A 26,641-nucleotide genomic window follows, 5' to 3' on the forward strand; every position below is an offset into this window, starting at 1 on the left:
GAAAAGATGTCTACCTAAGGCTCTTGGTTCCCTAACACATCATTGAAAGCACAATGCTATCCCAGCCCTATTCATAAAATTATTTCAACAGAAACTCAACCATGCAGACACTTCTTGTGCACACCTTTATCATTGTGGACAGAAAACTTTCAGCTCACTCAGAAAACAATAAGGGGCACCCCCGATAGATAACAAAACAGCAACAATGATGTCTAAGTGAACACTTACTATCTGCCCAGTCATTCCCACCTCAAAAACACTTTGAACAAAGAAAGAAACCAACCCATCAAAAATAAACTAAAAAAACAGAGACAGAGGCAAAAAACAAACAGCTACTGCACTGATACTGCAATCCGATTTTTACTCCAAAAAAGAAAAGACAGACACTCCCTGACGTTCCCTAAGGACTTTGATATGGCTAATGATTTTATGTAGAAGGTGCTAACATAGCATGGTGATGGGTGGCAGTATACAATCCTGTGATAGATAGATATACAAGCAAACAGATAGATGATGGTATTGTTTACACTGGTATGCATTTACATTAGGTCCATTGACTTCAGTGGTGTTTTCAGTTATGTGATCATTTGTTTATATTTATAAGGAAGCAAAGAAAGAAATTAAAATCAAAAGAGAAAGATAGACTTTTTATTTGTTGTAAATAACCTCCTTCTAATCAGTTTCCTCAGGGAAGCTTTGATCTCCTTATTCCTCATGCTGTAGATGATCAGATTCAGCATGGGCGGTACCATGGGATAGAAAACATCCACCATGAGATCCAGACGTGATATGAACTGGAGCTGGGTTTCAGGTAGGCAATGATGCCAGTGAAAACAAACAAAGAGACAACAGTGAGGTGAGGCAGGCAGGTGGAGAAGGCTTTATGCCGGCCCTGCAGAGAGGAGATTCTTAGAACTGATCTGAAGATCTGAATATATGACACAATTATTAAAACAAAACAGCTTACAGGCTAAGCATGCACTGAAGACAATCATCCAACTTTCACTGAGGTCTGAGTCAGGCAAGCTTGAGTAGCTGGGGAATGTCACAGAAGAACTGATCCACCACATTTCCTCCACATAAGGATAATTCAAATGTGTTTCCAGGATGCAGGGCAGAGTAAAAAATACCACTGATCCAGGCACTCTTGTAGTGCAGTGGTTGGCAGATGGCGACATATTGATCATATGCCATGACAGTCAGGATGCCAATATCAGCTGAACCAAGGAACATGAAGAGAAAGACTTGGGTGACACATCCAGGGTAAGAAATCACCCTGGTGTTCATGAGGGAATTGGCCATGGATTTGGGGATGCTGACGGAGATGAATCCAAGGTCCAGGATGGCCAGATTAACCAGGAAGAAGTACATGGGGGTGTGAAGATGGTGGTTGAGGGCTATAGCTGTGATGATGAGAAGATTCCCCATCAGGCCTGCCAGGTAAATCTTTAGAAACACCACAAAGTGCAAAATCTGCAGCTCCCGAATGTCAGAGAATGCCAGGAGAAGGAGCTTGGTCATGGAGGTTCGGCTGTACATTTTCTTCCTCAGCACATTGTGTGATGGCTGTGGAGGGAAGAAGAAGGTCCATACTCAGGATTCAAGTGTCAGGGGGAATGACCTTGATTCCTTCTGAGTAATGTCCCATGATCTACTGTTAAATGTGCACAGTACTCCTCCGATCCTTCCATTGACTAGGAGCAGCGAGTTCTCCTCACTGCTGACAATCAGAGCACTAGAGAGATAAGGTGTCATAAATATAAAGGGAAAGGTAACCACCTTTTTGTATACAGAACTATAAAATCTCTCCTGGCCAGAGGCAAAACCCTTTCACCTGTAAAGGGTTAAGAAGCTAAGATAACCTCTCTGGCACCTGACCAAAATGACCAATGAGGAGACAAGCTGGACAAGATTCAAAGCTGGAGGGGAGGAGGGAACAAAGAGTGTCTGTCTGTGTGAAGCTTTTGCTGGGAAGAGAACAAGAATGGAGTATTAGAACACGTTAATAAGTAATCTTGCTAGAAATGCATTAGATTTCCTTTTGTTTAAATGGCTGGTAAATAAGCTGTGCTGAATGGAATGTATATTCCTGTTTTTGTGTCTTTTTGTAACTTAAGGTTTTGCCTAGAGGGATTCACTATGTTTTGAATCTGATTACCCTGTAAGATATTTACCATCCTGATTTTACAGAGGTGATTCTTTTACTTTTTCTTTAATTAAAATTCTTCTTTTAAGATCCTGATTGCTTTTTCATTGTTCTTAAGATCCAAGGGTTTGGGTCTGTGTTCACCTATGAAAATTGGTGAGGATTTTTATCAAGCCTTCCCCAGGAAATGGGGTGTAGGTCTTGGGGGATATTACAGGGGGAAGACGTCTCCAAGTGGGCTCTTTCCCTATTCTTGGTTTAAAAAGCTTGATGGTGGCAGCATACTGTTCAAGGACAAGGCAAAGTTTGTACCTTGAGGAAGTTTTTAACCTAAACTGGTAGGAATAAGTTTAGGGGGTCTTTCATGGAAGTCCCCACATCTGTACCCTAGAGTTCAGAGTGGGGAAAGAACCTTGACAAGGTGGCAGAGCGGTGGGATCATTTTGAGATTTTTTTGGGAACATTCTGAGATTTTTTTTTAGATCATTTTGAAGCAGAAGCACAGTAGGATTTAAAAAGGACATTTTTTTCCTTTGGGCTGCTTGGAATCAGGTTTTAAACTGAAAGCAATTAGAATTTTTCTGTCCCTGCCTGGGGGCCAGAGTAGCAAGCATAACAAAGGGATTTGTCTTTTTGAGCTGGAGTTTTCTCCACCTCAAGGCAGGGTAGTTAAGCTCCTGCAGGAAAATTCACAAGTTTTTCACAGACCTGAAGAGGTTGGTTTTTTTTAGCTAAGAGCAACTAGAGGGTTTTTCTGTCTATTTACCTGGAGACAAATGATTTTTCTGCAGGCTGAGAATAGCTATCAGAGAACATAGGAATCACATTACAGCACAAAAATTTTACAAGCCATTTTTTTTTAACTCTCGGGTGTAAAGTTAGTTAAAAACAGAGAGGCTAAGATGACAGAACCCAAGGCAGAAAAAGCCAAATAGGCTGCACACAGGAGAGAAATGGAGGTAAAGGGAAAAGAATGGAAGCATGCTGAGGAGGAAAAAGAGGCTGCCCACAGGAGAGAAATGGAGGCAAAGGAAAAAAAAATGGAGGAGAGGGAAAAAGAGAGGAAGCATGCACTGGAGATGGAGAAAGCAAAGGCTCAGCAGAATATACCGGATAATGCTAACAATCCTTACCCAACAATCCACAAATGGAAGCGACTATGTCCACAGTATGATGAATCCAGTGATATTGCAGAATATTTGCTCACCTTTGAGAGACTATGCACACTCCATCCAAATTCCTGACTCTCATAAGATGACCACATTGGTTGCAAAATTGTCTGGAAGAGCTCTGGACATATTTAATAAGATGCCTATTGATGGGGCTTCTGACTATAATAAATTCAAGGATTTGGTTTTAAAACAATTTCAAGTTACACCTGAAACTTACAGAGTAAAATTTCGAACCCTTAAGATAGGACCTGGACTAAGTAATGTGGCTTATGTAAACCAGATAAAGGATCTGTTAGCTAAATGGCTCAAAGGATGGGATGTAAATAGCTTTGGAGGAATGCAGGATTAAATGATACAGAAGCACTTCCTGAATATGTCCAAGGATGATATAAAACTATGTTTATGGGATAAGAATATGGACTCAGCAGGAAGTCTTGCTTCTTATGCTGATCAATGCGAGCAGTCCCAGACCGCAAGAGAGGCGGGGCAAACTGGAACAAAATGGGTGGAGGGAGGAGAGAGAAACAACCCTGGTTGCAGTTTGGCAGATACTGAAGGGACAACCTTAGACAACACTCTACTACTGGAGGCAGCCCAAGGCCCCAACTACACCCAAGGAACACTCCGGACACCTTATCGTCCCTCCACACTGTTTTCCAGCAATCCACCTCACCCCAGTGACCCGTCAGCTGGATGATGTTTTAAATGTAATGAGCCGGGGAATGTAAAGGCCAGCTGCCCCAAGATCCCCAACAGATTACAGTTCACTGCATCGGAATCACACCAGAGGCCCTCAGGTGCAGATACCTCTCAGATACCCTCAGAGCAGAGGGAAGCTCTGAGTATGGGTGGGAAGAAGGTCACCGTGTGGAGGAAACTGGGGCACAGGTGTTGGCTATCCATGCTTCCTTAGTGGACCCCAATTTAATCAACCCAGAGATCCAAGTGACAATTCAACCCTTCAAGTCAAACTCTTTCAATTTGCCTACAGTCAATTTGCCTGTCCAGTACAAGGGCTGGTCAGGAATGTGGACTTTTGCAGTCTATGATGATTATCCCATTCCCATGCTGTTGGGGGAAGACTTGGCAAATCATGTGAAGCTAGCCAAGAGGGTAGGAATGGTCACCCGCAGCCAGGCTAAGCAAGCTGTCATGCCTAACTCTGTTCCAGAAACTTCTACCAGGACCCGGTCAGAGGTGATGGACCTGGACCACAGGCCAATGTCTACAACAGCACTAGTGGATCCTGTCCCAGAGACCCAGACTGAGCCATTCTCAAATCCCGAACTGGCGGAACAACCACCACCAGAACCATTGCCAGCACTGAATCCAGTACTTGCAACCCCAACACCAGCGGGCCCCACCAAACCTGCACTGGCAGCAGAAGATAACCCTACAGAAGAGGCTCAGCTGGAGCCTCAATCCCAATGTAGTGCACCAGCGGAGAGCGGTTCACAGTCAATGGAAACAGCCGCATCCCCTGCATTGCTTCCAGAGGGACAAAGCCCAGATCCACAATCCAATGAGAAAAGGAGTACTTGTGGCACCTTAGAGACTAACAAATTTATTAGAGCATAAGCTTTCGTGAGCTACAGCTCACTTCATCGGATGCATTTGGTGGAAAAAACAGAGGAGAGATTTATATACACACACACAGAGAACATGAAACAATGGGTTTATCATACACACTCTAAGGAGAGTGATCACTTAAGATAAACCATCACCAGCAGCAGGGTTGGGAAAGGAGGAAAACCTTTCATGGTGATACCATCATAGGGCCTAATCACATCAGCCACACTATCAGAGGCTCGTTCACCTGCGCATCTACCAATGTGATACATGCCATCATGTGCCAGCAATGCCCCTCTGCCATGTACATTGGCCAAACTGGACAGTCTCTATGTAAAAGAATGAATGGACACAAATCAGACGTCAAGAATTATAACATTCAAAAACCAGTTGGAGAACACTTCAATCTCTCTGGTCACTCGATCACAGACCTAAGAGTGGCTATACTTCAACAAAAAAGCTTCAAAAACAGACTCCAATGAGAGACTGCTGAATTGGAATTAATTTGCAAACTGGATACAATTAACTTAGGCTTGAATAGAGACTGGGAATGGATGAGTCATTACACAAAGTAAAACTATTTCCCCATGGTATTTCTCCCTCCCACCCCACCCCCCACTGTTCCTCTGATATTCTTGTTAACTGCTGGAATTAGCCTACCTTGCTTGTCACCATGAAAGGTTTTCCTCCTTCCCCCCGCCCTGCTGCTGGTGATGGCTTATCTTAAGTGATCACTCTCCTTACAGTGTGTATGATAAACCCATTGTTTCATGTTTTCTGTGTGTGTGTATATAAATCTCTCCTCTGTTTTTTCCACCAAATGCATCTGATGAAGTGAGCTGTAGCTCACGAAAGCTTATGCTCTAATAAATTTGTTAGTCTCTAAGGTGCCACAAGTACTCCTTTTCTTTTTGCGAATACAGACTAACACGGCTGCTACTCTGAAACAATCCAATGACAAACTGATGTCTCCAGCATCAAGGGAACAGTTCCAGACCAAACAGGAAGCAGATGAAAACCTCCAAAGAGCTTGGGCGGTGGCATAGAGCAACCCACCACCTCTCAGCTCTTCTAATCGATCCAGGTTTGTTATAGAAAAAGGACTTTTATACAAGAAAACTCTTTCTGGTGGACACCAGGCAGACTGGCATTCTCAGAGAGAGTTGGTAGTTCCAACTAAGTACCAGGTAAAGCTCTTGAGCTTAGCCCATTATCATCTTAGTGGCCATTCTGGAGTGAACAGGACCAAAGACCATTTGGGAAAGTCGTTCCACTGGGAGGGAATGGGCAAGGATGTTCTACCTAAGTCCGGTCTTGTGAGGTATGCCAAAGACTGGGAAAACCCCAAGACCAGATCAAAGCCTCTCTCCAGCCACTCCCCATCATTGAGGTGCCATTTCAGGAAGTAGCTGTGGATATTCTGGGTCCTTTTCCAAAAAAGATACCCAGAGGAAAGCAGTACATACTGACTTTCATGGATTTTGCCTCCCGATGGCTGGAAGCAGTATCTCTAAGCCACACTAGGGCTAAAAGTGTGTGCCAGGCACTAACAGATATTTTTGCCAGGGTAGGTTGGCCCTTTGACATCCTTACGGATTTGAGAACTAATTTCCTGGCAGGGACCATGAAAAGCCTGTGGGAAGCTCATGGGGTGAACCACTTGGTTGCCACTCCTTACCACCATCAAACAAATGGCCTGGTGAAGAAGTTTAATGGAACTTTGGAGTCCATGACACGTAGATTCATAAATGAGCACTCCAAAGATTGGAACCTAGTGCTACAGCAGTTGCTCTTTGCCTACAGAGCTGTACCACATCCCAGTCTAGGGTTTTCACCATTTGAACATGTGTATGGCCGTGAGGTTAAGGGGCTATTACAGTTGGTGAAGCAGCAATCAGAGGGGTTTACACCTTCTCCAGGAACTAACATTCTGGACTTTGTAAACAACTTACAAATCACCCTCCAAACCTCGTTAGCCCTTGCTAGAGAAAACCTAAAAGATGCTCAGGAAGAGCAAAAAGCCTGGTATGATAAACATGCCAGAGAGCGTTCCTTCAAAGTAGGGGACCAGGTCATGGTCTTGAAGGTGCTCCAGGCCCATAAAATGGAAGCGTCGTGGGATGGGACATTTACAGTCCAAGAGCACATGGGAGCTCTTAACTATCTCACAGCATCTCCCACCTCAAACCTAAGATGTACCATGTTAATTCTCTAAAGCCCTTTTATTCCAGAGAGTTAAAGGTTTGTCAGTTTACAACCCAGGGAGGAGATGACACTGAGTGTCCTGAAGGTGTCCACTATGAAGGGAAAAGTGATGGTGGCATGGAAGAGGTGAACTTCTCCATGACCCTTAGGCGTATGCAGCGAAAGCAGATCAAGAAGCTGTGCCTTAGCTGTGCGCCAACATTCTCAGCCACCCCAGGATGGACCGAACGGGCATACCACTCCATTGACACAGGTAATGCTCACTCAATTGGACCCAACCGTATGGGTGTCTCCTCAAGCCAAAACTGCTATAGAATGGAAGATCCAGGATATGCTACAGATGGGTGTAATCCACCCCTCTGGCAGTGCATGGGCCTCTCCAGTGTTTCTAGTTCCCAAACCAGAAGGGGAGATATGTTTTTGCATGGACTACTGTAAGCTAAATGCTGTAACTCACCCAGTCAACTATCCAATGCCATGCAAAGATGAACTATTGGAGAAACTGGGACGTGCCCAGTTCATCTCTACCTTAGACTTAACCAAGGGGTACTGGCAAGTATCACTGGATGAATCTGCCAAGGAAAGGTCAGCATTCATCACCCATGTATGGCTGTATGAATTTAATGTGCTCCCTTTCGGGATGCGAACTACACCCACCACTTTCCAAAAACTTGTAGATAGTCTCTTTGCAGGATTTGGAGAATCTGCAGTCACCTACGTTGATGATGTGGCCATCTTTTCTGATTCATGGGCAGCACACCTGGAGCATCTGCAAAAAGTCTTCAAGAGCATAAGGGAGTCAGGCTGACTGTTAAGGCTAAAAAGTGTCAAATAGGCCTAAACAGAGTGACTTACCTTGGACACCAGGTGGGTCAAGGAACTGTCAACTCCATACAAGCCAAAGTGACTGCTATCCAAAAGTAGCCTGTCCCAAAGTCAAAGAAACAGGCCCAATCTTTCTTAGGCTTGGCCGGATATTACAGGCGATTTGTACCGCAACACAGCCAAATCGCCGCCTCAATGACAGACCTAACCGAAAAGAAACAGCCAAATGCAGTTCAGTGGACTGAACAGAGTTAGAATGCCTTTAACCAGCTTAAAGCAACACTCATGTCTGACCCTGTGCTAAGGGCTCCAGACTTTCACAAACCATTCCTAGTAACCACAGATGTGTCGAGCATGGTGTGAGAGCAGTCTTAATGCAGGAAGGACCATATCAAGAATTCCATCCTGTCATGTTTCTGAGCAAGAAACTGGGGGGGGGGGGAAGTCACTGGTAAATCAGCGAAAAGGAATGCTACGCCATTGTGTACGCTCTGGAAAAGCTACACCCATACGTTTGGCGACGGCGTTTCCACCTGCAAACAGACCATGCTGCTCTGAAGTGGCTTCATACCGTCAAGGACAATAACAAAAAAATTCTTCAGTGGAGTTTAGCTCTCCAAGATTTTGATTTTGAAATACGACACATTTCAGGAGCTTCTAACAAAGTGGCTGATGCACTCTCTTGTGAAAGTTTCCCAGAATCAACTGGTTAAAATTGTTGTTGAAATGTGGAACATATTGTTAGTTTTTATATAATCAATAGTATCTCTAGAGGTGCATATGTCTTATTAATTCTGTTTTCTCCTTGAGCTCCAGGAAGAAATCACAGCCAGTGTGGTACAGGTTGTCCTACACATCTGTGATTTGGGGGCATGTCATAACCATAGGGATAGCCTAAATTCCTCCTTACCTGTAAGGGGTTAAGAAGCTCAAGTAACCTGATTGGCACCTGACCGAAGGAACCAATGGGGACAACAGATACTTTCAAATCTAGTGGGATGAAGAGGTTTTGTTTTGGGTTCTTTGTGTCTGTGGCCATTTGCTCTTGGGTCTAAGAGGGACCGGATATCAATCCATGTTCTCCAAATCTTTCTAAACATGTCTCTCATATTTCACACTTGTAAGTAATAGCCAGGCAAGGCATATTAGTTTATCTTTGTTTTCTCAACTTGTGAATTTTCCCTTTGCTCTAGGGAGGTTTATCCCTGTTTTGTTGTAACTTTTAAACTAAGGCTAGAGGGGGTTCCTCTGTGCTCTTTGAATTTTCTGCTACTCTGTAAGGTTAACTAGCAGCCTAAGTTTACAGAGGTGATTCTTTTACCTTTTTCTCTTTAAATAAATCCTTCTTTTTAAGAACCTGACTGATTTTTCCATTGTTCTAAGACCCAGTGGTTTGGGTCTGTAGTCCCTTTGTAACCTATTGGTGAGGGTATATGCTCAAGCCTTCCCCAGGAAAGGGGGTGTAGGCTTGGGGGAATATTTTGGGGGAATAGGACTCCAAGTGATCCTTTCCCTGATTGTTTGTTAAATAACTTGGTGGTGGCAGCGATCCCATGGCAAGAAAGGAATCTGTGCCTTGGGGAAGTTTTAATCTAAGCTGGTAAGAATAAGCTTAGGGGGTCTTTCATACGGGTCCCCACATCTTTGTACCCCAAAGTTCAGAGTGGGGAAGGAACCCTGACACAGCTAGTGAAGTCTGCCTATCTGAGTTTGGAAGCATGCTCCCAGCTGTGGTATAGATATTCTCTTAATGTCCTTGGGCAAGGTCCACATAAACAAGCTGCCACTGCTTGATTGAACCCAGACTCTGAGTTTCGAGGTTCTAGCATGTCTATTAAGTATAGCCCATATTCCATGGACATCAACTCTGCTCTTCACTCTGTACTGCCATCCTGCAGCTTTGTCTTTGAAACAGAAATAAAAATGGATGTAACAGAATTATTTGAAATTATGGTATCATTGGACAATATTAGTGCTTCCCACCCTGCTCAATAATGTTCTGCTTTAACTCTTTTTAAAGAAAATTTGTGTTTTCAGTTAAACAAATTTTCATGGAAAGCATCTAATCTATCTATCTGACTGTCTGTCTAAAAGCTGGGTATTTTTTCCTTTGGGGAGGGGGATTTTTTTGGTTGGAATTTTTCAGTTTTCATCAGGGAATGATTGGATCTCTGTTGCAAAAATCCCAACGTTTGGAAATCTGGGGGACTTCTATGAAAAGATAACATTTTCCAATAAAGAAAAAAAGACAATAGCAAACTTACTGTGTTTGCCTTTGGATAGTTCTTCCCAACTTGCAAAGCACTTGATCCTGCAGTGCTCAAAATTATTGGCCACTATCTATCAATATATTTCCATGCACAACAATCTCTTTATCTCTGTCATGAACCCAACATTGCATTATCCAGCACCGATTTTCATGTTTAATCATTGGATTTCTGAGTTGCTGGGTCTCTCTGCAGTTCCAAGCAGACAGGGATACGTTCCACAGATGGGCACTTTCTGCTCCACTCCTGGGGCAGGCTTGGCTGAGAGGTGAAGGATTAAATGTGATCAGGGACTGGAAGCCCCTCCCAGCTCTACAGCTTGACATGACTACAGCCCAGTAAGCACCTCTTTTGGGGCTAAATAGTTGAATCAGGTCTCCAGCATTGTGAGCCCAGCAATGATGTCACCTGTGAACAAACCATCCTGACAATATACTCTAACTGACCCCACAGAGGGAGAACACAACCCAGCCTGGATCTTACAAAATGGGAACATCTCTGGAAGGGCCTTTGGCTAAAAAGAAGGCAGGGCTGAGGCCCAAAAAGAGTCCCAAGATATTTGCCAAATCAAATATATATTTATAACACAGACATGTGACTATAATAGGTATGAGCCCAGTGTCACCAGAAACTCAGCTGGCCTGGTATAGCCTGTTCTTTCACTCACACCACATAATTACTTCTGGGGGAACAGAGTTTTTTTCTCCATGTTTCAGCAGCAGCTCTTGGGATGTAGCTACCAGAGGAACCCACAGCTCAGGCTGCCTTGGGTGTTTGATGAAGGTCACTTAGAGGTACCGAGAGGCAAACACTAAAAAAGAAGGGTCATGTCCTGAGCTGGTGTAAATTAATACAGTTCCATTGATTTCAGAGTAGCTAGGGCTAGTTATGCTGACTGATGGCCTGGCCCTTTGATTTCAATTGGGCTATGGCCAATTTACATCAGCTGAGGGTTTGGCCTGTTGGAATTTAGTTTGCTTAGGTGGGATTAGGGGTGTCTTTTGAAAGACCATTTTGTGTGTCGAGAGGGATACAGCGGGGTTGGAGACTGAAGTTCCAACAATTTCTTCTGAGGACCACCACCCTCTCCTTTCCTTCTATGGCCTGTCTAGGGCTCATCATCTTTCCTGGAGGTGGACACTGGATGGGAGCTGTTGGATGGTGCTCAGTGTGCCATGTTCTCATGATGGAGCTACGTCACAGAGATGGCCAACAGCAGATGCACCACACATGGCCAGGAATGGGCTAAACAGCCTATAGGCCTGGGTAAAGAGGAGTCTGATTGCAACTCTGTTTTGGCTCTAAGTCCTGTGTTTGGACCATGCTCCAGTTAAACCTTCCATAAATTACAGCCAAAGCTGAACAACAACCAGCCACAACTGCCACCTCCTGGCATGGGGCAGGAAACTGAGGATCTCACTGGAGGTTCCTCAGGTCAGTGTTCACCAAGGCTGGTGTCCTGTCGGAGAGTCCAACTCAAGCATTTGGGAAGCAGCTTCTTAGAAATTGCTGCTACACCTAAGGGCGGGTTGGGGGGGGAGTAGGAGCGGGTGGGGTGTTGCTCAGCAAACTTGCCTGCAGGGCACAGAGCTCTGTCTAACAAGGCTTGTGTTGTGCCCCTAGAGTCCTGTTGACAAAGACCATGTGATCTGTGACACAGTGTCCTGCACTGAGGATCCAGAGCCTGTTCTTTGCACATTGCAGGGATACGAAATAGTTTTTCCCTACTGTTGCTCCATCTTGGAGAAGCTGGACTTGTTCGGGCTGAATTTTGGATGCCAGGGCCAGATCCTGCAGCTATTGCTCAGTATTCTGGCAGCATTCATTGGCAGTGCAGTCTGATCAATGGCTGAAGGAATGGTCCTAGGGAATGGGCTTAGGCACTGCTGCTCAGGGTCTGGCCAGCCATGCAACTGTCCCAGACTGGGTACCCCAGGGATTCCAATCTTTTGGGACCACTGGCTCCCCAGGCTTCCCGTCTCAGTGTTGGTTCCAAGGAGCCAGTTGGCCTGGGAATCTGGAAGCCCTAGGTTCCTGGCCCAGGACAGTCTGCATGACAAGGTTACCTCAGAGCCATGGATCCTGGGATTCCAGGCTCCCAGCTCCATGGCATGGAATCTGAAAGCCCTCAGAGCCTTGTCTTGAGCCAGGGTTCTTGGGGCTTCCAGACTGCAGAGCAGAGAGTTGAGCTCCCATTCAAGTCAGGGACCACCAGCTGTGATCCCTGACCCAGAGATAAAGAGTAGAAGAATTTCAGGGAGTAGGGAGCCTCCTGCTGGCTATGTATAGAGGGGAAGAGGCTCTCCAGAGCAGCCAGAGGGGAGTCCTTGCTGGAGCGATCTGCACTGTAGAGCAGGAACAGAGCCAGTCAGAAGGAGTTAGGAGTGGAGGAGGGGCATAACAGCTTGGTGAGCCTGGGCCAAGGCAACCTGGAGATTCTAGCTTTGAGAAAACTTTTATTCTGTGTTAATAAACCAAAAGATGAGATTAACTGCAAACCATCAGTGGAACTGCTTGTGTGTTTAAAGATAACCACTTTCTAAAGGCGTTTGCTGGATCAGGGCCTTAGTGCTAAATATGCAAAGGAAGTGAGCTATGGATTAATAATCATGAGCATTCAAAGCAGATTCTCAGCTGGTTCTCAAGCTCAACTGATATCAGTGGAGCAATGGCAATTTAAACCAGTTGAGTCCTGGCACCTTAACTTTTAAGGAACCCTGGTGTGATAGCTCAAGTTATCCACTCAGGGAAGAGAAACAGGGCATGTTAAAAAGGTTGCCAGTGAAAACGGCTCAAAACAAGGTACTTATGATGAGCTGTTTGTAAATGATCTACGGAGTAAGATAGTCATAGATATTCTTTGGTAAATAATGTTTAACAATGAATACTAATGGACAGTCATGAAGAGGAAATGAGTCACAATAATTGACATTATCTATTTATCTGTTGATCGATCTATTGATTTTTCTCTTGAATCACATATTGTGCTTTTGTCCCTCATATATAAATTGTATGTATCCATGCACAAAGATGGGATCCTAATACTAATAATAGGCCTGCTTTGTGAGATCCTTTCTTAGCTTGGATGTGACTAGATTTATAATGGATGATGCATAAAATGCCAGCTCAGTGCATGTGATGACACTTTTCCAATTATGCCAATATTATAATGATATGACACCAGGCAAATTACTCATACCTGTATTTCTTAGAGAGAGAAGGTTTCAGAGTAGCAGCCGTGTTAGTCTGTATTCGCAAAAAGAAAAGGAGTACTTGTGGCACCTTAGAGACTAACAAATTTATTAGAGCATAAGCTTTCGTGAGCTACAGCTCACTTCATCGGATGCATCCGATGAAGTGAGCTGTAGCTCACGAAAGCTTATGCTCTAATAAATTTTTTAGTCTCTAAGGTGCCACAAGTACTCCTTTTCTTTTAGAGAGAGAAGGTGGACCTTATGCAGAGCTCATCTCCAGACCTGAAGAAGAGCTCTGTGTACATTTGAAAGCTTGCCTCTCTGTGACATTCTATACCTTGGGGGAGTGCACTGTAACCCCTATATTCCTCATTTTCATATAATTGTGATCTTACATATAAATCATGCCTTGTAAGATATCAGGGGAAAGGTCATGATCTGCTGAAAGTCATTTCTCTATCCATATATGTGTATCATTAATGTATACGAAGTTATGAGAATTATGTTGTATGGTGGTCACTAAAACATGCTATAAGTTGGGGAATCAGACAGATATTAGTTCCCAAGAGGCAACAGCAAGGAAAGTAACCAACGCCCGGGTGAGGTGTCAAACAATCCATCAGTAGCCATTGTCCAGCAAGGGAGTTACGATGCAATGACTCACCTGCATGAGGCTGCACCAGGGGACTGGCTCAACCTTGCTTAGAGACACTCAGCAATACCCTACAGACATGCCTGGAGTTGTGTTCTAGAAGCACATGGACTGAGAGTATACACATACTGGGCCCTTCTCCTGCCCCCATCTCCGCTGCAAGCAACCAGGACACTGAGAAGAAGACAAGACTCCAGCACAGGAAATTGGCCCACATTTAAGGAACAAATCTGTATATTAAGGACTGCAATATCCAGTGAGGTGAAAAAACCTGCTTAATCTAGTTGCTGCCCAGTCTAATAGGGTTGAGAGTTTAGACTGCATGCTTATATTTTATTTTATTTTGGTAACCATTCTGACTTGTTAGGCTTTGACTGATAATCACTTAAAATTTATCTTTGTAGTTAATAAATCTGTTTGTTTATTCTACCTGAAGCAGTATATTTGATTTTAAACATGTCAGAGACTCCCCTTGGGATCACAAGCCTGGTACATATCAATTTCTTTGTTAAATTAACGAATTCATATAAGCTTGCAGCTTCCAGCGGTCAGAACTGGACACTGCAAGACGGAGGTTCTTGGGGTTGTGTCTGGGACTGGAGATATTGGCTAGTGTCATTTGCTTGCAAGTAGCTGGGAGCAGCTTACATGCCAGAGGCTGTGCGTGAACAGCCCAGGAGTAGGGGTTCTCACAGCAGAGCAGGGCAAGGCTGGCTCCCAGAGTCAAGGATTGGAGTGACCTAGCAGATCACCAGTCCGGACAACACTAGAGGGGTATGTCACACTCTCCCCTGCAGAACTTGGTCAAATAAACAATATTACCTCACCCACCATGTCTCTCTAATATTCGATGACCAGCATGGCGGCAACAACACTGCATACACCAGTGTTTATGTTACTATTGAACTTAGCCTTGTGTCTTTGGGCCAGTATCAAACCAGTGACGGAGCTACTCTGCATTAGCACAGGGTTAGCTGAGCTGGGGAATTTACCCACGCATTTCTGTTGCACTCACTTTTTCCCAGCCACCATTACCCATTCTTGGAACTTTGTGTGTCTTGGCCATTGGCCAAATCCTGATCCATTTGAAGTGAGTGGCTAAATTCCAGCTGTCATAAATATAAAGGGAAGGATAAACACCTTTAAATCCCTCCTGGCCAGAGGAAAAACCCTTTCACCTGTAAAGGGTTAAGAAGCTAGGATAACCTCACTGGTACTTGACTACAATGACCAATGAGGAGACAAGATACTTTCAAAAGCTGGAGGAGGGAGAAACAAAGCCTCTCTCTCTGTCTGTGGGATGCTTTTGCCGGGGACAGAGCAGAAATGGAGTCTTAGAACTTAGAAAGTAAACTAGCTAGATATGAATTAGATTTTGATTTCTTTAAATAGTTGAGAAAATAAGCTGTGCTGAATGGAAGGTAGATTCCTGTTTTTGTGTCTTTTTGTAACTTAAGATTTTGCCTAGAGGGATTCTCTGTGTTTGGAATCTAATTACTCTATAAGGTATTTACCATCCTGATTTTACAGAGGTGATTCTTTTTACTTTTTTCTTCTATTAAAATTCTTTTTAAGAATCTGAATGCTTTTTTCATTGTTCTTGAGATCCAAGGGTTTGGGTCTGTGTTCACCTATGCAAATTGGTGAGGATTTTTATCAAGCCTTCCCCAGGAAACGGGATGTAAGATTTGGGAGGATTTTGGGGGGGGAAAGATGTTTCCAAATGGGCTCTTTCCCAATTATATCCCTGTTAGACATTTGGTGGTGGCAATGAAAGTCCAAGAGCAAAAGGTAAAATAGTTTGTACCTTGGGGAAGTTTTAACCTAAGCTGGTAAAAATAAGCTTAGGTGGTTTTCATGCAGGTCCCCACATCTGTACCCTAGAGTTCAGAGTGGGGAAGGAACCTTGACACCAGTGATTTAAAAGGGATCACAATTTAGCCTCATTACCCTGTCTGACTGTCTTTAAGAAATACTCCACAGCTTCCTCTCAACAAACAAACAAACAAACAAACAAACAAACTCTTTCCTACCATAGCACAAATGACACAGCATTGATTTATTTATTTAGGTTACAATAATAAAAAGATGTCTACCTAAGGCTCTTTGTTTCCTAACCCATCATTAATAACACAGTAATACCCCAGCTCTATTCATATAATCATTTCAATAGGAACTCAACCATGCAGACACTTGCCACAGCTTTATCATTGTGGAAAGAAAATGTGCAGCTCGCGCAGAAAACCTCAAAGAGATGACATATGGGCACCCCCAATAGGCAACAAAACATTGACAATGCTGTATCAATTAACACTTACCATATCCCCAGACATTCACACCAATGGAACAATGAAAGAAATAAACCCACCTACCCGAGTAGGTAAAAACAAAAAACAAAAAACAAAACACCCCTCAAAATTGAAGCAAAATAACAACAGCTACTGCAGTGATACTGCAATATAATTTTTTACCCCCAAAAAGAAGAGTCAGGGACTCCATGAAGTCCACTAAGGACTTTGATATGGCTACTGATTTTAGCAGATAGCATGGTGATGGGTGACAGTATACAATCCTGTGATAGATAGACAGACAGACAAATAGATTCTGATATTATTCATAGACAGACAAATAGATTCTGATATTATTCACACTAGTATACATTTACAGTAGCTCCACTGATTTGAGTGGTGTTCTCATTTTTGCCCATGCAAATTCCCCTTTGTGTATAACGAGATGGCAAACCATGTGTTCATGGAGACAAAAATGTCATCAGTTGATTTATCCGTAAAGAAACACACACTGGTGGTGAAACTAGGAGTGCGGGGAGTGCTGCAGCACCCCCTGGCTTGAAGGAGTTTCTATTATATGCAGGGTTTACAAAGTTTGGTTCAATGGCTCTTAGCACCTGCACTATAAAATTGTAACAACACCCCTGGATGCACAGAAGGAAATTAAAATCAAAGGAGAAAGATGGACATTTTATTGATCATGAATACCCTCTGTCCAATCAGTTTCCTCAGGGCAGCCTTGATCTCCTTGTTCCTCATGCTGTAGATGATGGGATTCATCATAGGAGTCACCACAGAATAGAAAACATCCACCATAACATCCAGATGTGATGTGGAGCTGGAGGTGGGCTTTAGGTAGGCAAAGATGCCAGAGAAAATAAACAAAGAGATTACTGTAATGTGAGGAAAGCAGGTGGAGAAGGCTTTATGCCGGCCCTGTTCAGAAAGGATTCTCAGCACAGTTTTGAAGATCTGAACATATGACACAATTATGAAAACAAAGCAGCTTAAGACTAAGCATGCAGTAAAGGCAATAACTCCACTTTCACTGAGGTGTGAGCCAGAGCAGGCGAGCTTGAGTAGCTGGGGGTTGTCGCAGAAGAACTGATCCACTCTGTTACCTCCACAGAAGGATATGACAAATGTGTTCCCAGTGTGCAGAGCAGAGTAAAGAATACCACTGATCCAGGCACTGGCTGCCATTTGGACATAAGCTCTCCTGTTTATCACTCTCTCATAGTGCAGTGGGTGGCGGATGGTGACATATCGGTCGTACGCCATGACAGTCAGGATGCCGATACCAGCTGAACCAAGGAACATGAATAGAAAGACTTAGGTGACACATCCAGAATAAGAAATCACCCTGGTGTTCATGAGGGAATTGGCCATGGGTTTGAGGATGGTGACAGAAATGGAGCCGAGGTCTAGGATGGACAGATTCACCAGGAAGAAGTACATGGGGGTGTGAAGATGGTGGTCGAAGGCTAAGGGTGTGATTATAAGAAGGCTCCCCAGCAGGACTGCCAGGTAAATCATTAGAAATACCACAAAGTGCAAAATATGGAGCTCCCTAACATCAGAAAATGCTAAGAGAAGGAACTCAGTCACAGTGGGTCGGTTGGACATTTTCTTCCTCAGCATGTCGTGTGATGGCTGTGGAGGGAAGGAGAAGGTCAATGGTTAGGATTAGAGTGACAGAGGAAATTACCCTTATTTCCTTCCAAGTAATACCTCATGATCTGAATGTCAAAGGTGCACAACTCTTGTCACTTCAATTGATTAGGAGCAGTGAGTGCCCAACACCTCTGACAATCAGAGCACTGGTGAGACAAGGAGGGTGAGGTAATATCTGCAATTGGACCAATTTCTGTGGGTGAGAGAGACAAGCTTTTGAGCCACAAAGACTACCTGACCCATCTTGTCTCTCTAGTAACCTGGTACCAACAGAGCTGCATGCAATCAGACCATAATCCAGGTGTGTTATCCCACTAGTGTCAATTGGTGTAATGCCCTTACAGTCATGGGGCTGCATCACTTTGCACCATCTGAGGATCTGGCCCAAGTCATCCCTTGATCAAATACATTAAAGATTGGAATAAATTACAACCCAAACTCACAGATCAAGCAAATATGGTCCCTCAACTCTATAAAACAACAGAGGAAAAACTTGGGCACAAAACTAAAGTACTAGAACTCCAAGACAGCCCGATTCCCACATTCTAGGGAAATAGGACAGACTCGCTGAGCATCCTAAATGCCAGAGGTAGCTGGGGCATCCGTTGACTACAAAGCCACAGAATCCAGCCGGTTTTCCACTGAAGTGCTGAGACTGAGCTGCTGCCTGTGTTGCCCTCATCTACTCCGCTATGTTTCACACAGAGCTGGTGAAGTCTGCCTAGCTGTGTTGGGAAACTCGCTCCCAACTGTGGTCTAGATGTGGCCTCAATGTCCTTGGGCAGAGTCCAGATAGACAGGCTACTACTGCCTGATTCAACCATGACCCTGAGTTTCAAGGTGCCACTATGTCTATTAGGTACAATCCATATTCCCTGCGTTGTCAGCTTTGCTGTTCATTCAGTTCTGCCATCCTGCAGTTATGACTTTGAAACAGAAATAAAAATGGATGTAACAGAATGACAGTGTTTGAAATTATGGTATCATTGGACAACATCAGTGCTTCCCATCCTGGTCAATAATGTTCTGATTTAACTCTTTTTAAAGAAAATTTGTGTTTTCAGTTAAACAAATTTTCATGGAAAGTCTTTATCATCTATCTATCCAAAACCAGATTTTTTTCTTTGTGGGGGACTTTGGTTGGAATTTTTCAGCAGAAAATGTTTGGTTCTCTGTTGCCAAAACCCCAACATTTGAGGATTTTATGGACTTCTATGAAAAGTCAAAATTCTCTAATAAAATAAATAATTCTGACTGGCTCTACCTGTTTGATTGAATTGATAGCAAACATTGTAAAGAGTTCAAATTGAAGTTCACATTTGGGGGTTGGACTAGATGACCTTCTGGGGTCCCTTCCAACCCTGATATTCTATGATTCTATGATTTATGTTCTTAAATTTGCCCTATACATGAATACTCTTACATATTTAGTTGAAACAGCAAACTTACTGTGTTGGTCTTCAGACAATTTTTCCCAAATTGTGATTCATTTGATCATCCAGTGCTAGAAACTATTGGCCACTATCTATCTCTATATTTCCATCCATAATAGTCTATCACCTTATCTCTCTCATGGAGCCATGTCAAGGTTTCTTCCCCACTCTGAACTCTAGGGTACAGATGTGGGGACCTGCATGAAAGACCCCCTACACTTATTCTTACCAGCTTAGGTTAAAACTTCCCCAAGGTACAAACTTTTACCTTTTGTCCTTGAACCTTTATGCTGCCACCACCAAAGGGTCTAACAAAAATAACAGGGGAAGTGCCCACTTGGAAACGTCTCCCCCCCAAAATATCCGCCCAAGCACTACACCCTCTTTCCTGGGAAAGCTTGATAAAAATTCTCACCAGTTTGCATAGGTGAACACAGACCCGAACCCTTGGATCTTAAGAACAATGAAAAAGCAATCAGGTTCTTAAAAGAAGAATTTTAATAGAAGAAAAAGTAAAAAAGAATCACCTCTGTAAAATCAGGAAGGGAAATACCTTACAGAGTAGTCAGATTCAAAACATAGAGAATCCTCTAAGCAAAACCTTAAGTTACAAAAAGACACAAAAACAGGAATCTACATCCCATTCAGCACAACTTATTTTATCAGCCATTTAAAGAAATCAGAATCTAACGCATATCTAACTATATTGCTTATTAACTCTTTACAGGAGTTCTGACCTGCATTCCTGCTCTGGTCCCAGGAAAAGCATCACACAGACAGAGAGGACCCTTTATTTCCGCCCCTCCAGCTATGAAAGTATCTTGTCTCTTCATTGGTCATTTTGGTCAGGTGCCAGTGAGTTTATCTTAGCTTCTTAACCCTTTACAGGTGAAAGGGGTTTGACTCTGGCCAGAAGGGATTTAAAGGTGGTTACCCTTCCCTTTATATTTATGACAAGCCATCACTGCATTATCCAGCAGCAGTTTCCATGTTCCGTCACTGACTGTCCCGAGTTGCTGGGTCTCTCTGCAGTTCCTAGCAGCCAGGGACTCACTCTACAGATGGTTGCTCCATGCTCCCCTCCTCGGGCAGGCTTGGCTGAGAGGTGAAGGACTACAGGAGATCAGAGCTGAAAGTGCCTCCCAGCTCTAGAGCTGGTACCAGCTTGTGCAACATTCAGAGATGGCTACATCCCAGTCTGTCCCTGCTCTGGGGCTAAATAACTGAATCTGGGCTCCAGGGATGTGAGCCCCACTCTGATATCAGTTCAGGAACAGAACACTCTGAGAACCTGCCCTAGCTGACACTAACCCCCACGGAGGGGGAACACAACCTGCCATGGATCTTGCACAATGGCAGCACCCCTAGAAGGACCCTTGGCTAAAAACAAGGCAGGTTTGGCTAAGGTATTTGACAAATGAAATATATATTTGTAGCAGAGACATGTGACCTACAATAGCTAAGAGCGTAGTGGCACCAGAGCCCCAGCTGGCCTGGAACAGCCTATTCCTTCATTAACTCCACATGATTACCACTGGGGGAGAAGAGAATTATTTGTCTTCCACTGCATCAGCAGCCTTTGGCATGTAGCCCCCAGAGGAACCCACAGCTCAGGCTGCCCTGGGTGTTTGAAGCTGGTTACTAAGAGGTATCCAGAGGCTAAAAACTTAGAACCAGGTCCTGAGTTGATGTACATTTATACAGTTCTGTTGATTTCAGAGTAGCTAGGGCTATTTATGCAATTGATGACCTGGCCCTTTCATTTCAATCAAGGTCTGGCCAATTTACATCAGCTGAGGGTCTGGCTTGTCAGAGTTTGCTTTGTTTATTTGGGACTGGGGGGACCTTTTGAAAGCCCTTTATGTGTGTGGAGGTGGATAGGATGATGGTGCAGATGGAAGCTCTAGCAGTTTCCCCTGAAGACCAACATCCTCTCTTTCTCTGGCCTTCCCCCCTAAAATAAAATTGCCACCCAGGCTTCACAAATTTAGTAACTACCTGCCACTAAGTCCAAAACTCCTTTTGTTGTGGGTGGAGAATTGTGATTAATTTACCCTTAGTGATGTTAACTGAAGGGTGAGTTCACAGCTATCCATCTCAACAAGGTCTGTGATTCATCCAGTCCTTAGTACCTCTCCGTTCAACAGTGCAAGACTGCAGAAGGAAAGGTTTTTTGTGGGGGGATGGGCGATGAAACACAGGATACCCACAGAGAAATGACCCAAAATTTAGATCACTAAAGCTACCCCATGCCTGCAAGTGGCTCCCCAAACTTCAGAGCAAAGCAGATTTTAGAACACCTACAAGAGTCGAGCTTTAAAGAATATAAATTGCTAGGAATGGAAACTTTCTAACTATTTTTCTGCATTGGTACATGCACACTACAAATGTACATTTTCTCAAATACCATTCTCAGTTTGGTGTCCCCAGAGATTTTTATAGGGGTTATGAACTATCTTTTCTAAAAGTCAACAGATCAAGGGCATTTTGACCTGCATCACATCAATTATTTGACCTCTATCTCTGCACAAAAAAACCCCAAAACGAAAAATCAAAACCAAAGAAAACCAAAAATACCCCCCCTCCAAAAAAACCCCCATACATCACCACTTAGAAACCTTTTTCATGGCTTATACCTCAGCAACACCTAGCTTAAACAACCCCAAATTTGAGTCATATGAAAATGTAAATTTCAGCCATAATGTCCCCCAAAATGGCTTTTCAATTTCTCTCTCTCTCTCTCTCTCTCACACACACACACACTGGTGGGGGTGGAGAAGGATAATCAATCCCCCCAATTTTCCTTTAAAAACAGCTTAATCAGAGTCTTTCTGATCACTCCTAATTGGAAGCTTAGCTTTCTGCAAGCTTGGGGATCACTAATATTCTCCAATAATATCATAATTTCAAACCCATTCATGCTATTGCATCCATTCTAATTTAAGTTTTGCAGGAAGCTGCAGGATGGCAAAACTGCAAAGCCTCAAAGCTGAGAGCCCACAGAATATGTTCTCTACAAACTAGTACCTTTACAGTCAGGGACAGATTTGAACCAAGCAGACAATGTCTGTCTATCTGTATCCAGCCCATGGACAAATAAGGGGTTAACAGAACTAGAACTAAGCTCTTTAGTCAAACACTATATCTTGTGTACAGCACTGCTGTCAGCTGAGCACAAATGCTGAAGACAGAACATATGCATAATCGGACACAAACCATCCCCCAAAGGGCTCACAGTCCTCCTAGACAAGGCAGAGATATGGGATGGAGGGAGGGGAAACAAAGGCATGGGGAGGGGAAGTGACTGGCCCAAGGTCACACAGCAGATCAGTGGCAGAGCCAAGAATAGAACCCAAGTCTCCTGATGGCCACTGGCCTGCTCAGCGCAGAGGGAAACAATACAGCACAGTGGTAGCAGAGGGACGGAACCAGCCCATCATTGCACTGATATCAAAGTGCAGCGGCAGGTGCCATAAATCTATGTGCAGCTGAGTAGCAGGCTATTGACATGGCGTTTGGTGGAATCATCACAGACGAGCTTCCACTTTGGATGTTGGGTGCGCCTATGTCCTGTTTCAGTGGGAAGAGGGAATCGGGCTGTACTGGTGGTTTAGAATTTCAGTTTCCTGGCCAAGTTGTGAGATCTGCTGTTTGCCATAAGAACATACAGTTGGACAGGATCTGAGTCATCAAGTCCAATCCCCTGATATCACTGGCAACTCTATCATACAAACCTGGCAATACAGTTATCAAGCTCCATCTTAAAACTACTTAGGTTGCTGACCCATTGCTCCTATTGGGAAGCTGTTCTGGACCCTCCCTGCTCTGATGGTTGCAAAACTTCTTCTTATCTCCAGCCTGAATTTACCCTGGGGCAGTTTCTCCCCATTTGTTCTTCTGCCAACATTGTCCTTTAGCTTCAATAGCCCTTCTCCTTCCATAGTGTTTTCCCCCTTGAAGTATGTATAGAGAGCGACCATATCCTGCCTCAGCCTGTGTTTTGCTAGGCTAAACAAACTTAAGTCTTTTAGTCTCCTCTCACAAAATAGGCTCTCCATCATCGCAATAGAACAACCATTGTTCCTAAGATTGTTGGGTTGGGGTTGTAATTTGTTCCATATTTATACTGCATTTGAACCAGATTGCCAGAGGGTAGAAATAGATGCCACTCTATTGACTTTAAGGGAGTGTTGACACTTAAGATAGGCCCAGAAAGATATTAAGGCTTGCAAGACCCCTATGACGCTTTACAGTTAAGAGGAAGCTAAATTTAGAGTGAAATTCAGAACTTTAGCATATTTTCACCCTTAGCATATTTTCAGAACTTTCATAGAAATATCTTAGCAATGTTCTAATCACCAGATGTGAAATGAATCAACATGTCTCTTAGAAGGGCATACTTAATGACTCACCAACAGATGTCGAGAGAATTGGAAAGTTCCAATGGAACAGGGAACCTTGGAAATAGCCTAATAGAAGAAGTGTGTTCCAAAAAGAGAAAATAGATAAAGACCAGAATGATACACAATGAGGGTAACAAGGGTATAACTGCCCTGAAAAATGAGGAGGTAGTAGAGCCCATCTGCAGAGAAATATGGGGAAGTTCTTCCCCAGTTCTTGGTAACTGTATGCCTTTCTCTGTGTGTGCTATCATAGAATCATAGACTATCAGGGTTGGAAGGGACCTCAGGAGGTCATCTAGTCCAACTCCCTGCTCAATGCAGGACCAATCCCCAAATAAATCATCCCAGCCAGGGCTTTCTCAAGCCTGACCTTAAAAACTTCTAAGCAAGGAGATTCCACCTCCTCCCTAAGTAACGCATTCCACTGTTTCACCACCCTCCTAGTGAAAAAGATTTTCCTAATGTCCAACCTAAACCTCCTCCACTGCAAATTGAGACCATTACTCCTTGTTCTGTCATCTGCTACCACTGAGAACAGTCTAGATCCATCCTCTCTGGAACCCCCTTTCAGGTAGTTGAAAGCAGCTATCAAATCCCCCCTCATTCTTCTCTTCTGCAGACTAAACAATCCCAGTTCCCTCAGCCTCTCCTCATAAGTCACGTGTTCCAGTCCCCTAATCATTTTTGTTGCCCTCTGCTGGATGCTTTCCAATTTTTCCACATCCTTCTTGTAGTGTGGGGCCCAAAACTGGACACAGTACTCCAGATGAGGCCTCACAAATGTTGAATAGAGGGGAACAATCACGTCCCTCAATCTGCTGGCAATGCCCCTACTTATACAGCCCCAAATGCCATTGGCCTTCTTGGCAACAAGGGCACACTGTTAACACATATCCAGCTTCTTGTCCACTGTAACTCCTAGGTCCTTTTCTGCAGAACTGCTGCCTAGCCATTCAGTCCCTAGTCTATAGCGGTGCATGGGATTCTTCCGTCTTAAGTGCAGGACTCTGCACTTGTCCTTGTTGAACCTCATCAGATTTCTTTTGGCCCAATCCTCCAATTTGTCTAGGTTCCTCTGTATCCTATCCATACTCTCCAGCATATCTACCTCTCCTCCCAGTTTAGTGTTATCTGCAAACTTGCTGAGGGTGCAATCCAAACCATCCTCCAGATCATTAAGGAAGATATTGAACAAAACCAGCCCAAGGACCAACCCTTGGGGCACTCCATTTGATACTGGCTGCCCACTAGACATGGAGCCATTGATCACTACCCACTGAGCCCGACAATCTAGCCAACTTTCTATCCACCTTATAGTTCATTCATCCAGCCCATACTTGTTTAACTTGCTGGCAAGAATACTGTGGGAGACCCTGTCAAAAGCTTTGCTAAAGTCAAGGAACAACACGTCCACTGCTTTCCCCTCATCCACAGAGCCAGTTATCTCGTCATAGAATGCAATTAGATTAGTCAGGCATGACTTGCCCTTGGTGAATCCATACTGACTGTTCTAGATCACTTTCCTCTCCTCTAAATGCTTCAGTATTGATTCCTTGAGGACCTGCTCCATAAATTTTCCAGGGACTGACTGAGGCTGACTGGCCTGTAGTTTCCAAGATCCTCCTTATCCTTACTAACTGTTAATCAATACATCCAATCAAATTTGACTTTTCCATTCCTGTTCTGTCCCCGGCAAAAAGCATCACACAGACAGACACAGACCCTTAGCTTTTCCCTCCCTCCAGCTTTGAAAGTATCTTGCCTCCTCATTGGTCATTGTGGTCAGGTGCCAGCGAGGTTATCCTAGCTTCTTAACCCTTTACAGATGTAAGGGATTTTCCTCTGGCCAGCAGGGATTTTAAAGGTGTTTACCCTTCCCTTTAGATTTATGACACCCCCCCCAAATCACAGCTAGGGTGAAACGGTGGCTGGGATTTCTTCTTCCTGGTGCTCTAGGAAAAAAACAGAGTTAATAAGACACATGCACCTCTAAATATATGACCAAGTATATAAAGACTAACAATATTTTCCACATCTCAAGGATGATTTTAACCAGTTGATTCAGGGAAACTTTCACGGGAGAGTGCATCAGCCACTTTGTTAGAAGCTCCTGAGATGTGTTGGATGTCGAAATCAAAATTTTGGAGAGCTAAACACCACTTTGTTATTTCCTGTGGTGGTATGAAGCCACCATAGCGCAGCATGGTCGGTTTACAGGTGCAAATGCTGTCCCCAAACATATGGGCGTAGCTTTTCCAGAGCGTAGACAATGGTGTAACATTCTTTTTCACTAACGGACCAGTTGCTTTCCCTCTCAGACATTTTTTTGCTGAGAAACACTACAGGGTGGAATTCTTGATCCGAGCCTTCCTGCATTAAAACTGCTCCCACACCATGCTTGGATGCATCTGCGGTTACTAGGAATGGTTTGTCAAAGTCTGGGGCCCTTAGTACAGGGTCAGAAATGAGTGTCGCTTTAAGCTGGTTAAAGGCCTTCTGACACTCTTCGGTCCACTGAACAGCATTTGGTTGTTAATTTTTGGTTAGGTCTGTCAGTGGGGCGGCAATTTGGCTGTATTGCGGTACAAATCGACTGTAATAACTGGCCAAGCCTAAGAAGGATTGAACCTGTTTCTTTGACTTTGGGACTGGCCATATTTAGATAGCATCCACTTTGGCCTGTAGGTGGTTGATAGTTCCTTGACCCACCTGGTGTCCAAGGTAAGTCACTCTGTTTAGGCCTATTTGACCCTTCTTAGCCTTAACAGTTAGTCCTGCCTCCCTTATGTGCTCAAAGATTTTTTGTAGATGTT

At 43.9% G+C, this 26,641-nt stretch overlaps 3 pseudogenes; 1 reads left to right on the forward strand and 2 right to left on the reverse strand.

Annotated features, from left to right (window-relative positions):
• The window catches only part of LOC119841836, a 362,869-nt pseudogene that overhangs the window by 143,397 nt on the left and 192,831 nt on the right, over nucleotides 1–26,641 (forward strand).
• On the reverse strand, nucleotides 627–1,539 carry LOC119841833 (annotated as a pseudogene).
• Nucleotides 15,989–17,977, reverse strand: LOC119841829 (annotated as a pseudogene).

Source organism: Dermochelys coriacea, chromosome 13, assembly GCF_009764565.3.
Source record: "Dermochelys coriacea isolate rDerCor1 chromosome 13, rDerCor1.pri.v4, whole genome shotgun sequence".
Classification (NCBI taxonomy): domain Eukaryota; kingdom Metazoa; phylum Chordata; order Testudines; family Dermochelyidae; genus Dermochelys; species Dermochelys coriacea.